This window comes from Kogia breviceps, chromosome 1, assembly GCF_026419965.1.
Source record: "Kogia breviceps isolate mKogBre1 chromosome 1, mKogBre1 haplotype 1, whole genome shotgun sequence".
In the NCBI taxonomy this organism is placed as follows: domain Eukaryota; kingdom Metazoa; phylum Chordata; class Mammalia; order Artiodactyla; family Physeteridae; genus Kogia; species Kogia breviceps.
The window spans coordinates 88,183,974-88,197,633 of NC_081310.1; the positions used below are offsets into that span (position 1 = coordinate 88,183,974).

The window sequence follows — 13,660 nt, forward strand, 5'->3', positions numbered from 1 at the left end:
AAAGAGGTGGCAAGTCAGTTCTGCTATCCCAAACCATAGCCCAGTACCCCATCCTCTACCTCCCCAGGAAATAAATAGAAGATGGTGTGGAGGTGGAAAGGGAAAGGGATTGATGACATCATGTGTCTGTCACCAGCCAAGGGATCGAGTGCTGTGCATTTTGTCCTCACCTCCCCGGAGGGAGGGGTCTCCGAGAGAACCACTCATAGAAATTGATGGGTTGGCAAGGAGAGACTGCATCTCAGTCCGTGGTTGGATACCTGCTGATGAGCTCGCTGATCTGTTCTCTGTGATCATTGGAATAAGGAGTGAGGGTTGACAGGGAAAGGGTTGCACTCCTACAATGTGGTTTAGCAGGGACATGTGAGTTTCCTGTAAGTCAAAGGAACAGTGTGAAAATCAACACAGCTTGAGCCATCTTGCTGGTCCTCCTCCCAAGAAAACCAGTAGCCAGGGGAGCTTAGTTATACAGCCAAAGGCAGGACCTGAGGCCTTGTGGGAAGCAGTGAGGTTGGAGCAGATGTCCCATCAGGGGACTGTGTGATAGAAAGAGCTCCCAGGAAACGAATCCATGTGCCCATAACAGTTAACATTTGGGCACCTTCCAAATGGAAGGTATCCACAATCAGTCAGCTTTAGCCTGAGAGGCAAACAACCAACAGATGATTGCCATGACATACCCAGTTGGGTAAAAGGATGTTTTGCCCTTCGTCCCAGACCCTCCTCCAGGTCCCAACACAAGTAGCTTAAATTAGCAAAAAAGAGAGTTCTATTAAAGGACAGAATGCACCAGTTCCCCAAACTGAGTCCCACGCTGAAGACTGGCTGGTGCTGAGGGGAAGGAAGGAATGTAAACTTGATATGAGACTGTAGTTTTAAAGTGGACTAACTATACTAGGCTGGACTTCTAATAACTAAGCTAACAGAAAGCTACAGAATCTTTCAGAACCAAAAAGGGAGAACTGACAGAGTATGGTGGATGGCATTGCTTAAAAGCAAGCCAGGACTGTGTTCAGCAGAGTTCAGAATGCTTATTACATTGTTTCCACAGGCAAAAAGGCCTTGAGGTAAGAAGCAGCCTCTTGTGTTAAAGTACAACCTTGAGGATATTATGCTAACTGAAATAAGCCAGTCACGAATGGACAACTACTGTGTGATTCCACTTACACGAGGTATCTAGAGTAGTCAAGTTAATAGAGACAGAAAGTAGAATGGTGGTTGCCAGGGGCTGGAAGCAATGGAGGGGTGGGGAGTTATTGTTCAAAGAGTTCAGAGTTTCAGTTTGGAAAGATGAAAACGTTCTGGAGACAGACCGTGGTGACGGTTCCACAACAATGTGCATGTAATTAATGCCACTGAAGTGTACACTTAAAAATGTTTAAAATCGTAAATTTTATGTTATGTATATTTCATCACAATAAAAGGAAAACATTTTAAAGATTAAAAAAAAAAGAACGTAGTATTTGAAAGTGATTGGAACACTGAGTGAGAGAAGGCTGGAGGAGTAGGAAAAGGCCAGGCAATAAAACCCTTGTTAAGGTGTTGGTACTTTATTTTAGGGGCACAGGGAAGTCATGACACATTTTAATGATCACATTTGCACTTTAGAATAATTCAACAAGTGGTGGGGTGGAAACTGGAGATGGAGAAATCATTTAAGCAAGAGATGATCTTGATCTGTGAATGACAGTAGGGATGGAGAAAAGGGGTCAGATGGGATGATATTCAGGTAGAGCATTATCAGTAATTGCTGGTAGAGGGGAAAACCCAACAAAACTTCTTTCCCCACCTCTCCTTCCAGTTGACCCCCAAAATGCTGTCCCATTTCCAGTTCCTTTCTTTCACTTCATTCGACGATGCTGGACCAATGCTCAGCTCGATCACTTGGTTCTCTGGGGCACTGTGCTTAGGAGGCAGCTTGGCTGTCCTACGGGGACTTGGAGGGCCGTGGGCACCAATAGTTTGCAAACAGCCCTTCCAGCAGCTTGAAGAGACAGGCTGAGTCTCAAGTGTCATCCAGGTTTCACAGACCAGTAGGTCCTAAAAGAAGATTAAATGACTTGCCCAATACCCCACAGCTTATTTGTTACAAAGCGCAAATCTCAACTCCAGCCTTAGGGATTTTTTTTTTAAAGGGATCTTTTAATAACACTTCATTGCTGCTTCCCGATGTTAAACAAGAGAAAGAAAATGAAAAAAAGGACAGCATTACCCAAATACAGGCCCTGAGCACGGCAACGGAAACAACCAGATTGTCGGGTCTTCCTCTAAGTGTGCACGTGCTGCAAGTCCGAGGCCCGCCGCGGCGAAGGTAAAGAAGTGATTACGTGCTACCGGAACGAGGCCAGCCCCGAAACCGGTGGGACAGTGCGCATGTGCTGCAGGTCCTAGGCCAGCCCCGGAAGAGGTGGGGAAGGAACCTAGAAGGAGAGGGTTGGGCTTCCCTGGTGGCGCAGTGTTTGGGAGTCCGCCTGCCGATGCAGGAGACAGAGGTTCATGCCCTGGTCCGGGAAGATCCCACATGCCGCGGAGCGGCTGGGCCCCGTGAGCCATGGCCGCTGAGCCTGCGCGTCCGGAGCCTGTGCTCCGCAACGGGAGAGGCCACAACAGTGAGAGGCCCGCCTAGCACCAAAAAAAAAAAAAAAAGGAGAGGGTTGGCGCTATCCGTCAGCCTAAGCAGCCCACGTTCGGTTAGCAGAACCCATGCCATGGATGACCCCTTCCTTACACCTAGGACCGCTGCCTTACGGTCTGGTCGTAAGCACTGCACCTTTGGATTCCCCGAGGGCCAAAGAGAACACGGGACCGGAAGCGCCCTCTTTTCTCGCGGCTTTTCCAGGGGCAGAGGAAATTGGCGAAGCCCATTGGCTAGTGGGGATCAGAAGAGGGTGAGTCACTCGGCCTGCGCGTGGGGCACTATGGGTGTTGTAGTTCCGGGCACCAGGGAACAGTCTTCTAGAGAGAAATCTTGGAGTCCAGTGGGTGCAGGGAAGCTGCTTGCACAGGGGAATCGGGTGTGGAGTAGCTGCGTGAGTGTGGCTTTGTTCTGCTATTTCTTTTGGATGAGACCTGGGTCTTTCTGTCTGCCTTCAGGGGCCTTCAATTTGTTCCATATTTGAGGCTTCCCCCTTTATAAGGTCCCGTCACATGCAGATACCTTTTACAATTACAAGCTGGCTCCTACTGGTCTTAAGTTCATAGTCTCGTCTATCTTCCTCACAGCCAGGCCCTGGAATCCTGCTCCATCTTTCTTTCTCCTGTGAGTACCTTTTCTTGTCTCTGTCCTAGACAGAGCCCAGCTTAACACTGACCTTAGCCCATGAGGCATGCCAGCGGCCCCAAGAAAAGGCTGTCACAGCAAATGTTTGTAGGCACAAGAAGATCTGAGCTTTCCACTTCAGCAGGCTTGCAGCTCACTTCTTTTTTGTTTCTCTTCTGATATTGCAATTGCCTCTTTTCTGATTCCACCTCTGTCTAGTCTCTCTTCTTAAGTCTGTTGGGCAACATTTTTTTTTTTTTTTTTTGGTGCTAGGCGGGCCTCTCACTGTTGTGGCCTCTCCCGTTGCGGAGCACAGGCTCCGGACGCGCAGGCTCAGCGGCCATGGCTCACGGGGCCCAGCCGCTCCGCGGCATGTGGGATCTTCCCGGACCGGGGCACTAACACGTGTCCCCTGTATCGGCAGGCAGATTCTCAACCACTGCGCCACCAGGGAAGCCCTGTTGGGCAACCTTAGTCGTAGATGGTCCCTCTTTGGTCCTGTCGGTTTGTCTCTGGCCTTGCATTTTGGTTATAGAACAGAGGGTGCACACATGAGCTGACTTATAGGACAGAGAGGGGGAAATGAAATAAACTGGGTAGAAAACAAAGAATTTGCAGAACTAGGTTTTATAGAAGTCAGAAAAATATATGGTGAAAGTGGGGGAAGAGAGCAATCCTTTTCTTCTTGTACCTCCACAAACACTTTAGTGCTGGCTGTGAGCAGGGCTCTGGGGGCTCCGTGCTGGGTATGCACGCCGAAAACCACCTAGATACTGGGAGTCCAGTCCAGGAGGACACAGACATGCAGGTAAGCAACAGTGCAGGATGGCATCAGTCTCTGTCCTACCTTCCTGTGTGTTCCTCAGCTCATTCCAAAGTACTTTGCCTCTTCATACCTCCCTCTGTTCTATGTTATTCTTTCCACTCCCAGGCTCCCTCTCCCACCTTGTTCTGACCCAAGCCATTTCTTTTGTATATTGCTGTTTTGTCATTTTGACACCAGAAGGTGTTGCAGGGAAAGCCATGCTCATAGGGGATTTAGTAACACAGTCTGCTCCATGCTTGGCCTTCATCCTTGTGTGAGAAATGTCAATTAATCGTCGTCTCATTCCAGGGCAGTCTCTTAGCATTTATACACACTGCTTGGACTAGAATCACTTGCAGATCTTTTATACCGAATGCTCCAGAATTATGGAATGTTATGCAACCGAAATTGACTTAATTCTGCTGCCTATTGAGCGATGGGAGGAATCCGAGGTTTGAAAAGTTAATCTCATGGAGACAGTGGTCAGGAGGGACCCACTGATGTGTGATAAGAAGTAGAACCCTGCATGACTGGGGAAGAAAAGCCTTAGCATTTTTTTTTTTAAGCATGCCTTAATAGATTGACTTGGCTAGAACAGAAATATTACTTTTCAAAAGATATTTTTGAACCGTAAATTCAGAAATCACTTTTTATTCCCCTAGTCTATTCTAAATTGTCTTATTGGAGGCAATGCAATAGGGGGTGGTGATGGATAGATTTCCAAATAATAGATAATCTAATAACCAAGCTTATTTAAAGAATGCTCGCCACAACTACTGAAGCCTGTGCACCCTAGAGCCCGTGTGCCACAACTACTGAGCCCATGCGCCGCAACTACTGAAGCCTGTGTGCTCTAGGGCCCACGTGCTGCAACTACTGAAACCCGTGTGCTCTAGGGCCTGTGTGCCGCAACTACAGGGCTCTCATGCCGCAACTACTGAGCTTGTGTGCAGCAACTATGAGCCTGCACGCCTAGAACCCATGCTCTGCAACAGGAGAAGCCACAGCAGTGAGAAGCCTGTGCACTGCAAAGAAGAGTAGCCCCTGCTCATTGCAACTAAATAAAGCCCGCACACAGCAACTAAGACCCAATGCAGCCACAAAAAGAAAAAAAAGAAGAATGCTTTGCAATGCCTTTGGACAGTAGATTTACCTCTAGGATTGTTTATGACTAATACTACTTCATTTGCATTCCTTGAGAATGGGATGCACCATAAAGAAGTGAAATTTCATTTTCTATTATGCTTAAAATAATTCCCCTCCAAGTCCCTGCATGATCTGATCCCCAGTTACCTCTCTAATCTCACCTCCTACCCTCTTCCTTATGGTCGCTCTACTCTAGCTACCCTGGCTTTATTGCTGTTTCATAAACATGCCATGCACACTCCCTCTGCCTGTAATACTGTTTTTCAGGTAACTTGTTCAGGGCTTTACTCAAATATTCATTTCATCGAGGCCTTCTTTGATTACCTTATCTATAATAAAATCGAGGCTTTATTACTCTATCCCTGTGTTAAATAGTATCACTTCTTGAAAATATTATATATTTGTTTACTTGCTTATTGTCTGTTTCCCAAGCTAGAAAATAAGCTCCATGAGAGTATGATCCTAATCTGTTTCCTTAGTCTCTAGAACATGGTGTATAGAAAGCACTCAACTGTAGGATGAAAGGATTTTTAAAACAACATTTACAGAGCACTTATTATGTGTAAGCCACTGTGTGTATAGTGAATAGTGTGGGATCTACAGAGATGAATAAGATAATAGTCCTTAACTTTGAACAATCTGTAGTCTAGAAAAACTATAGAACAATCTTAGGATCTTTCCTTAAATTATAGCTAAGCCAAAGGTCATAAGTCTGAAGAGCCAAGGTCAACTGTGGTGTATTTGGGATGTAGTATCATTTGTCTCATTTGGCATACTTCTGAACTGGCCTCTGTGCTGCTCTGTTATCTCTGGGACCACTTCCCACCATGTCCTTGTGTAGAAGGATGAGCCCGCCTAGTCAAAGAGCACACAAAAGTTGTTATTGCTTTACTTCTTTTTTTTTTTAAACATCTTTATTGGGGTATAATTGCTTTACAATGGTGTATTAGTTTCTGCTTTACAACAAAGTGAATCAGTTATACAGATACATATGTTCCCATATCTCTTCCTTCTTGCGTCTCCCTCCCTCCCACCCTCCCTATCCCACCCCTCTAGGTGGTCACAAAGCACCTGAGCTGATCTCCCTGTGCTATGCAGCTGCTTCCCATTAGCTCTCCACCCTACGTTTGGTAGTGTATATATGTCCATGCCACTCTCTCACTTCGTCACAGCTTACCCTTCCCCCTCCCCATATCCTCAAGTCCATGCTCTAGTAGGTCTGTGTTTTATTCCCATCCTACCCCTAGTCTTTTCATGACATTTTTTTTCTTAGATTCCGTATATATGTGTTAGCATACGGTATTTGTTTTTCTGCTTCTGACTTACTTCACTCTGTATGACAGACTCCAGGTCCATCCATCTCATTACAAATAGCTCAGTTTCATTTCTTTTTATGGCTGAGTAATATTCCATTGTATATATGTGCCACATCTTTATCCATTCATCTGTTGATGGACACTTAGGTTGCTTCCATGTCCTGGCTATTGTAAATAGAGCTGCAATGGACATTTTGGTACATGACTCTTTTTGAATTACGGTTTTCTCAGGGTATATGCCCAGTAGTGGGATTGCGGGGTCGTATGGTAGTTCTATTTGTAGTTTTTTAAGGTACTTCTGTCTGGCCTCCTGGCTGCCAGTCTCACTCCCCTTCTAGGGCATCCAGTTCACCACGTCTCCAATTTTAAGCCCTTCAGTTGGCAACTCCTTACTTGGCATTCCAGGCACCCCCTTCTTCCCTCCCCTAATCTGACTCGTGTTTACCTCAACAGCTTTATCTTCCTCTGTGCTCTTCCTGACTTGATGATTCAGAAATATGAAATTTGCAGTTCCCTGACTATATTACTATTTTGTTTTTCTCTGTGTTGTTCTCTTTTCCTAGAATGCTATTTCCCTTAATCCTTGCCTTACTACAGTGGTCTTTCACAACTCAGCTAGAGGAACACATCTTCCAAGAAGCTTTAACAATTCTCCTTTCCTGCCCAGGATGGATGAGTTTCCTTTCCTATGTCCCTCTCCTTTTCTCAGAACAAAACACATGGCAGTACTCATTAATCTCTTTCTACCTACTAGATTGTAGGTCCTTTGAAGGTGGTCATGTGAAGGGCTGTCTGCATGGTATTTAAGAGTATAGGCCTTGGAGTCAGTCAGACCCAGCTTTGAATTCCAGCTGTGTTCCTTGTTGGCCGTATGTCTTTGGGCCAGTCACATGACTCTTTGAGCCTCTTTCCTCTTCAGTACAATGATGTAATTGTACTCACCTTTGTATCCCCAGCTTCTGGTACCATGTTCAATGAATTCAACTTGGTTGTCTCTTTGTAGAGTTCTTTTTTTTAAAAAAATTTATCTTTTATCCAATAGCTGTTTATTTATTTCAATTATTTATTTATTTATTTTATTTATTTTTGACTGTGTTGGGTCTTAGTTGCAGCACACAGGATCTTTCGTTGTGGCATGCAAGCTTCTTGCTAGTTGTGGCGGTCGGTTTTATTTCTCTAGTTATGGCGCGCAGGCTCCAGGGCACTGGGCTCTGTAGTTGTAGTGTGCAGGTTCCAGAGCACATGGGCTCTGTAGTTTGCAGCATGCAGGCTCCCTGGTTGAGGCGTGTGAGTTCAGTAGTTGTGGCACATGGGCTTAGTTACCCCGTGGCATGTGGGATCTTAGTTCCCTGACCAGGGATCGAACCCGTGTCCCCTGCATTGTAAGGCAGATTCTTTACCACTGGACCACCAGGGAAATCCCTGTAGATTTCTTTCTTTTTTTAAAATATAAATTTATTTATTTTATTTATTTTTATTTTTGGCTGTGTTGGGTCTTCATTGCTGCACACAAGCTTTCTCTAGTTGTGGTGAGTGGGGGCTACTCTTCGTTGCGGTGCGCGGGCTTCTCATTGCGGTGGCTTCTCTTGTCGCAGAGCACGGGCTCTAGGCGCATGGACTTCCATAGTTGTGGCTCGAGGGCTTCAGTAGTTGTGGCTCACGGGCTGTAGAGCGCAGGCTCAGTCGTTGTGGTGCACGGGCTTAGTTGCTCTGCGGCATGTGGGATCTTCCTGGACCAGGGCTCAAACCCGCATCCCCTGCATTGGCAGGTGAATTCTTAACCATTACGTCACCAGGGAAGTCCCCTAGCTGTTTTTTAACTGGGGTTAAGCCTTGCTGTCTCCCTCATACTGGGAATTCCCTGGGGTTACACACTATCTTCCCAGGTGACTCATAAACCTAGTTGGGGAAAAATCTTTTGGGAAAGGACACTGTATAGTAGAACGGAAAGCAAGAAAGGAAGAACAATTTTACTTAAAAAGGGAGATGGGACTTCTTGAATTAGTTTTATTTTCAAGAGGTCTTACAAAGTCTAACCTAACTTTTCCTTTTGCAAATGGATTTATTTTCTCCTCTCTTCTTTTAGACCCCAGGATTCTTTCCAGGTCCCCTGAAAATTTTCCTTGGGTGACCTGTGTTTTTCAAACATAAGAGAACTCTGCTAAGATGCAAGGATATGATTAGGATTTTCATGAGCAAGGCTTGGCAGAGGGAGGGGTGTGTGTGTGTGTGTGTGTGTGTGTGTGTGTGTGTGTGTGTGTGTGTTAGAGAGAGATGCAGAAGATCAGGAGAGTGACTACCATAAATTGAGGCCCCCTTCTTTTTCCTGATGAAATGGAATATTAGGGGGAATCTCAGTCCATTACTGGATTCCATAGAGAACCCCGGTTCTCGATTGCATAGAGAACCCCCCTGAGGGAAAGTGAGGGAGAGGTCAAAGGGACCCCAAGGAGGTCCCCGTTCCCCTCACCTAGTAGATGTACTTCTTGTAACTAGGAAGTATTCTGGAATGTGCAAAGCTACCTCTTAGGAGAGTGGTCCTGTCTGGTCTCCCTCCCACTTTAGGTACTTTGACCACAACTTTACAGATTCTGAAACAAATAACATGCCCACAGTCTCACTTCTGTAAGAGATAGAGCAGATTGAAGAACCAAGGTCTGTGTGACTAAACAACTATTACTGTTTCCCTTACACTCTGTTGGCTAATGCAATTTGAGGTTGGCTGGTGATGGGGCTGGCGTAGAGTCATTGGCATTTCTGATACCTTCCCTGAATTTCTCATTAATAGGGAAGGGCTTTTGGGATGCAGCTGTGAACATGGACATGGGGGAGGCACCTACTCAGTGAGGACACCATATCCTTCTGTCTCCTGTCTTCCACTTATGCTTTGATCGTTCAGACACACCCCGTGGTGATAAACTCACTGCAGCACCTTGCCAGAATGGAGAGACACCAAAACAAGGGAGGTTTGGGACAGAGTAAGAAACCATCTTGGTCCTTAGGTGTCTTTGGGGACTCTGCTATTTTTTCTCAAATACCCCATTTTTCAGGGGTCTTGTCAGGTGTGTCAGGGGTGGGTTGGCTGGTGCTTAAAGGGGAAGGCACATGGTGTTCTGGGGGTCTGTGACTTCATCTGCTACTTGATGCAGCCAGACTTACCCAGGAAATTCTCTCTTGCCTTCTCTGTTTATTGAATCTGTATTTCTGTCATCAGAAATCCTGGGCTGTCTCCTTCTCGTCCCACTAGGAGTCTTTGCGGATGGATCTCCTAAAGATGCTTAAAGAGAATCAGACAACAGCTTGGCTTGTTTCATTTGGTTCTTGGGTGAGCAAGACTCAGGAAGTCCATTCTTCCTCTCTGTTCATTACTACAGGAAACAGACTCTGCTTCATGTGTCTTATCAGTCTTGCCTGTTTGATTATAAATTGAAGTTTTTTCCCCCCTCCCTTTGATTATAAAAGCAATATATGTATATTGTATACATTTCAGAAAAATCATAAACTTGTAAAAAAAAGTGAAAATCACTCGTTTATGTGTTTACGCAGGGAAACACTGTTAACGTTTTAGAGATTTCGCTTCCAGTAGTTTTATCTGCTCATGCATAAAAACTTTAAAAGAGGGCTTCCTTGGTGGCGCAGTGGTTGGGAGTCCGCCTGCTGATGCAGGGGACGCGGGTTCGTGCCCCGGTCCGGGAAGATCCCACGTGCCGCGGAGCGGCTGGGCCCGTGAGCCATGGCCGCTGCGCCTGCGCGTCCAGAGCCTGTGCTCCGCGACGGGAGAGGCCACAACAGTGAGAGGCCCGCGTACCGCAAAAAAAAAAAAAAAAAAAAAAAAAAAAAAAAACTTTAAAAGAATATGCACACCTATTTTTAATAATATTTTCTGATTGTAAACTAAAAAGTTTAAACAAAGCTCTGGAAGAGAAACTGAAGTGTAATAATTTAACTGGCAAATGAGCATATCTTTTTCTTAGTGCTTTTTTTTTTCTTTTATGGATTCTTAGAGAATAATACCAAGTGAAACTGATAGAGTTGCCAGAATTGTGAGACAGCACTATAGGTTGAGTAAGAGAATCTGAGTAAGCTGGGCACAATTGCCGTGAAGCAGTATTATTGCCCATGTTTAGGTTTTCTGGGCCTGTCATTGCATGGATTATGGGAGGGCCAACCTAGCCTAAAAATCAGTCACAGGATAGACCACGGCAGTGAAGGAAGGAAGAAATGCATTATTGCATCAGGCCTGAGGATGTGTGAGGCTGTACAAAGTATGATGAATTCCAGATTTACAAGTTAGAATGGGTCCAAAACAGCACTGTCTAGTAAAAACGTAATGGAAGCCACACACATAATTGAACATTTTCTAATAGTCATATTTAAAAAGGTGGGGCTTCCCTGGTGGTGCAGTGGTTGAGAGTTCGCCTGCCAATGCAGGGGACACGGGTTCTTGCCCCGGTCCGGGAGGATCCCACATGCCGCGGAGCAGCTGGGCCCGTGAGCCATGGCCGCTGAGCCTGCGTGTCCTGAGCCTGTGCTCCGCAACGGGAGAGGCCACAACAGTGAGAGGCCTGCGTACCAGGAAAATAAATAAATAAATAAATAAATAAATAAATAAATAAATAAAATAAAGAGGTGAAAAGAACCAGGCTGTAGGGGAGAATTGCCTTTTCAGCGTCTAGAGGCTGTCTCCATGCCTGGGCTCATGACCACTTTTCCTCCATCTCCAAAGGCAGCAGTGACGGGCTGAATCCTTCTTGTGCTGCCATCTGTCTGACTTTTTCCTGCCTTCCTCTTACTTTTAAGCATCCGTGTGATTACATTGGGCCCATCTGGATAATCCAGGATAATCTCCTTATTTTAAGGTCAGGTGATTAGCAACCTTAATTTTATCTGCAACCTTAATTCCTCTTTGCCATGTAACCTAACATAATCACAAATTCTTGGGATTTAGGACATGGATATCTTCGGAGGACCATTGGCTAGGTCTGGACACTAAACCTAAATCTCTCAAATTTCTGTAAGCACTTACCCATGACCTTGCGTTTCATACATACAATAATACATATAGTACATACAGTACAATGCATATGAGTGTTTTTTTTCTCATATCAATCAAATACGTGGTGCCTTTCCAACAGCACATCTCCAGCTCTGTTACCAACAAGGTGTCCAACAATTCAATTCAGTTCTGACACTAGTTACCTGGAGTTAGTGTCAGACACCCCAGGCTTTTAAGGGCTGTGTCTCACAAGACTGCCCTCACTTCAGACACAAGTTGCAAGCATCAGGTCCTCAGGTTACTTCACACTTCGGTCCTACTTGGCTACAAACTCAGGGGTTCCCACACCCTCTCCCCCTTTCAGGTTTGATGATTTGCTGGAACAATTTTCAGAACTCAGGAAATGCTATGCTTATGATTACAGTTTGTTATAAAGCATGCAAATGAACAATTTAGATGAGGAGGCACATAGGGCGAGGCCTGGAAAGGTCCTGAGTGCAAGAGCTTCTGTCCCCATAGATTTGTGGTGTGCCACCCTCCTGACCTGTAGATGTGCTTGCAAACTGAAAAATTCCCTGAACCCTGCCATTTAGGGGTTTTTATGGAGGTTTCATAACATAGGTAGGATTGAGTAAATCATTGGCCATTGGTAATTGACTCAATTGCTAGCCTCTCTCCCCTCCCTAGAGGTTGGGGAGTGGGGCTGAAAGTTCTAAGCTTTTAATCAAGACTTGGTCTTTCTGGCAGCCAGCCCCCACCTTTAAGCTATCTAGAAGCCTGTCAGGAGTCACCTCATTAGAACAAAAGATTCTGCTGTCACTCTATCACTCAGGGAATTCCAAGGGTTTAGGAGCTCTCTGCCTGGAGCCAGGGACAAAGACCAGATACTTCTCTTACGCCACAGGATATATTAATAAAAGAGCTATTGCTTATTGGTGTTTAATTTGTGCCAGACTTCATATTAAGTACTTTATAAACATCCACTTTTCAAATATTTGCAAAAATGCTTCCACTTTACAAGTGGGGAGACTGAGACCCTATAAAATTAAATAAACTTTCTCAATTACATAGCTTGTACTGTTTGTGTTTTTGGCAGAAAAACAAAGTTAATGACCAATTTAAATAGGAGATTGAGCTATTTAACTTTATAAATCAAAATTTAAAAAATTGACTTCCTTGGGAGCCTAAACAAAAGTCACCAAGCTGAAAGTGTTTGCATAATTCAACTGGACATTTTGTAGGCTCATCATTAGCCAGTTCCTCACCCTCATCTGTACTGTTATTCATTATGTTGTTGTCAAACGTTTACTGTGACTGGCATGACATACTATTGCAAACACGTATCATATAGGTTGTCATATCCATTTTGACCATGTATTTAGTTATCTTGACGTAAAACAATAGACTGCCAGATATTTCTCCAGTGAAGATGGGTTTATTCGGGATAGTAGAGAATTGCAGTTTGGGGTCTGCAACACATGTGCAAGTGCCCCCATGGCAGGGGAAAGAGCATGCGTTTATAGAGGGGAACAGAAAGCTGGGAGGGCCAAAGTAAACAAAGAGTCCATGGCTTTTCATTGGCTGAGTCCTTCAGGAAAGAAGAGGGGTCTTTCCTCTTCCTGTTGGGCTTTGCTATCTTTGCAGGGCTTGAGAGGTCCCCCTCCTGGTCTCCTGACTCTATTTAATTGAAATTTCTGTTTATTAATTTTTCACATTTAATTAAAGTTGTGAACCTAAATAAGGCTAGGAGGCAATAATCAAGCAGAGAGCATTTATTCGGGAACAAAGAATTGCAATTCGGGGCACACAATTCCGTTAGCAATTCAAACAGTGTCCTGCTAGGGAGTAAAAGTGACAGACAGTGAACTGCTGAGCAAGTAAATATGTAACAGGACATCAGGTGATTATACGTATTTTGAATAAAAGTAAAGCAGTGTAGGGAGACAAACTGTGGCAGGGAGGAGGTGGCACTCCATGTAATGTGATGTTAATAATGCTCATATCTGGGGTGTTAAAAAAAAGAAAGAAACGAGACCCCAAGTGAAGTCATTTCTTCCCATGACAGGAAACCAAGACTTAATTGCAGTTTCACAAACTCACAGACTTAGAGAACGAACTTACGGTTACCAGTGGGGAAG

General features: G+C 44.9%; 2 long non-coding RNA genes across 3 annotated transcripts in view; one reads left to right on the forward strand and one right to left on the reverse strand.

Moving 5' to 3' along the window:
* Window positions 1-1,572: 1,572 nt before the first annotated feature.
* LOC136794530 (uncharacterized) lies at window positions 1,573-2,345 on the reverse strand. Its single transcript, XR_010841480.1, has 3 exons — window positions 2,213-2,345; window positions 1,790-2,040; window positions 1,573-1,677 (listed from the first exon to the last, which is right to left on the reverse strand). It is a non-coding gene; the product is annotated as an uncharacterized lncRNA (long non-coding RNA).
* A 94-nt stretch (window positions 2,346-2,439) lies between these two features.
* LOC136794529 (uncharacterized) overlaps window positions 2,440-13,660 on the forward strand; it is a 38,416-nt gene continuing 27,195 nt past the window's right edge. The window contains exons 1-2 of one of the 2 annotated variants that reach the window (XR_010841478.1): window positions 2,950-3,259; window positions 3,968-4,067. This is a non-coding gene — a long non-coding RNA (uncharacterized lncRNA). Of the gene's footprint in view, window positions 2,889-2,949; window positions 3,260-3,967; window positions 4,068-13,660 lie in introns of those variants that run through there. The other variant, XR_010841476.1, reaches the window with a different exon arrangement.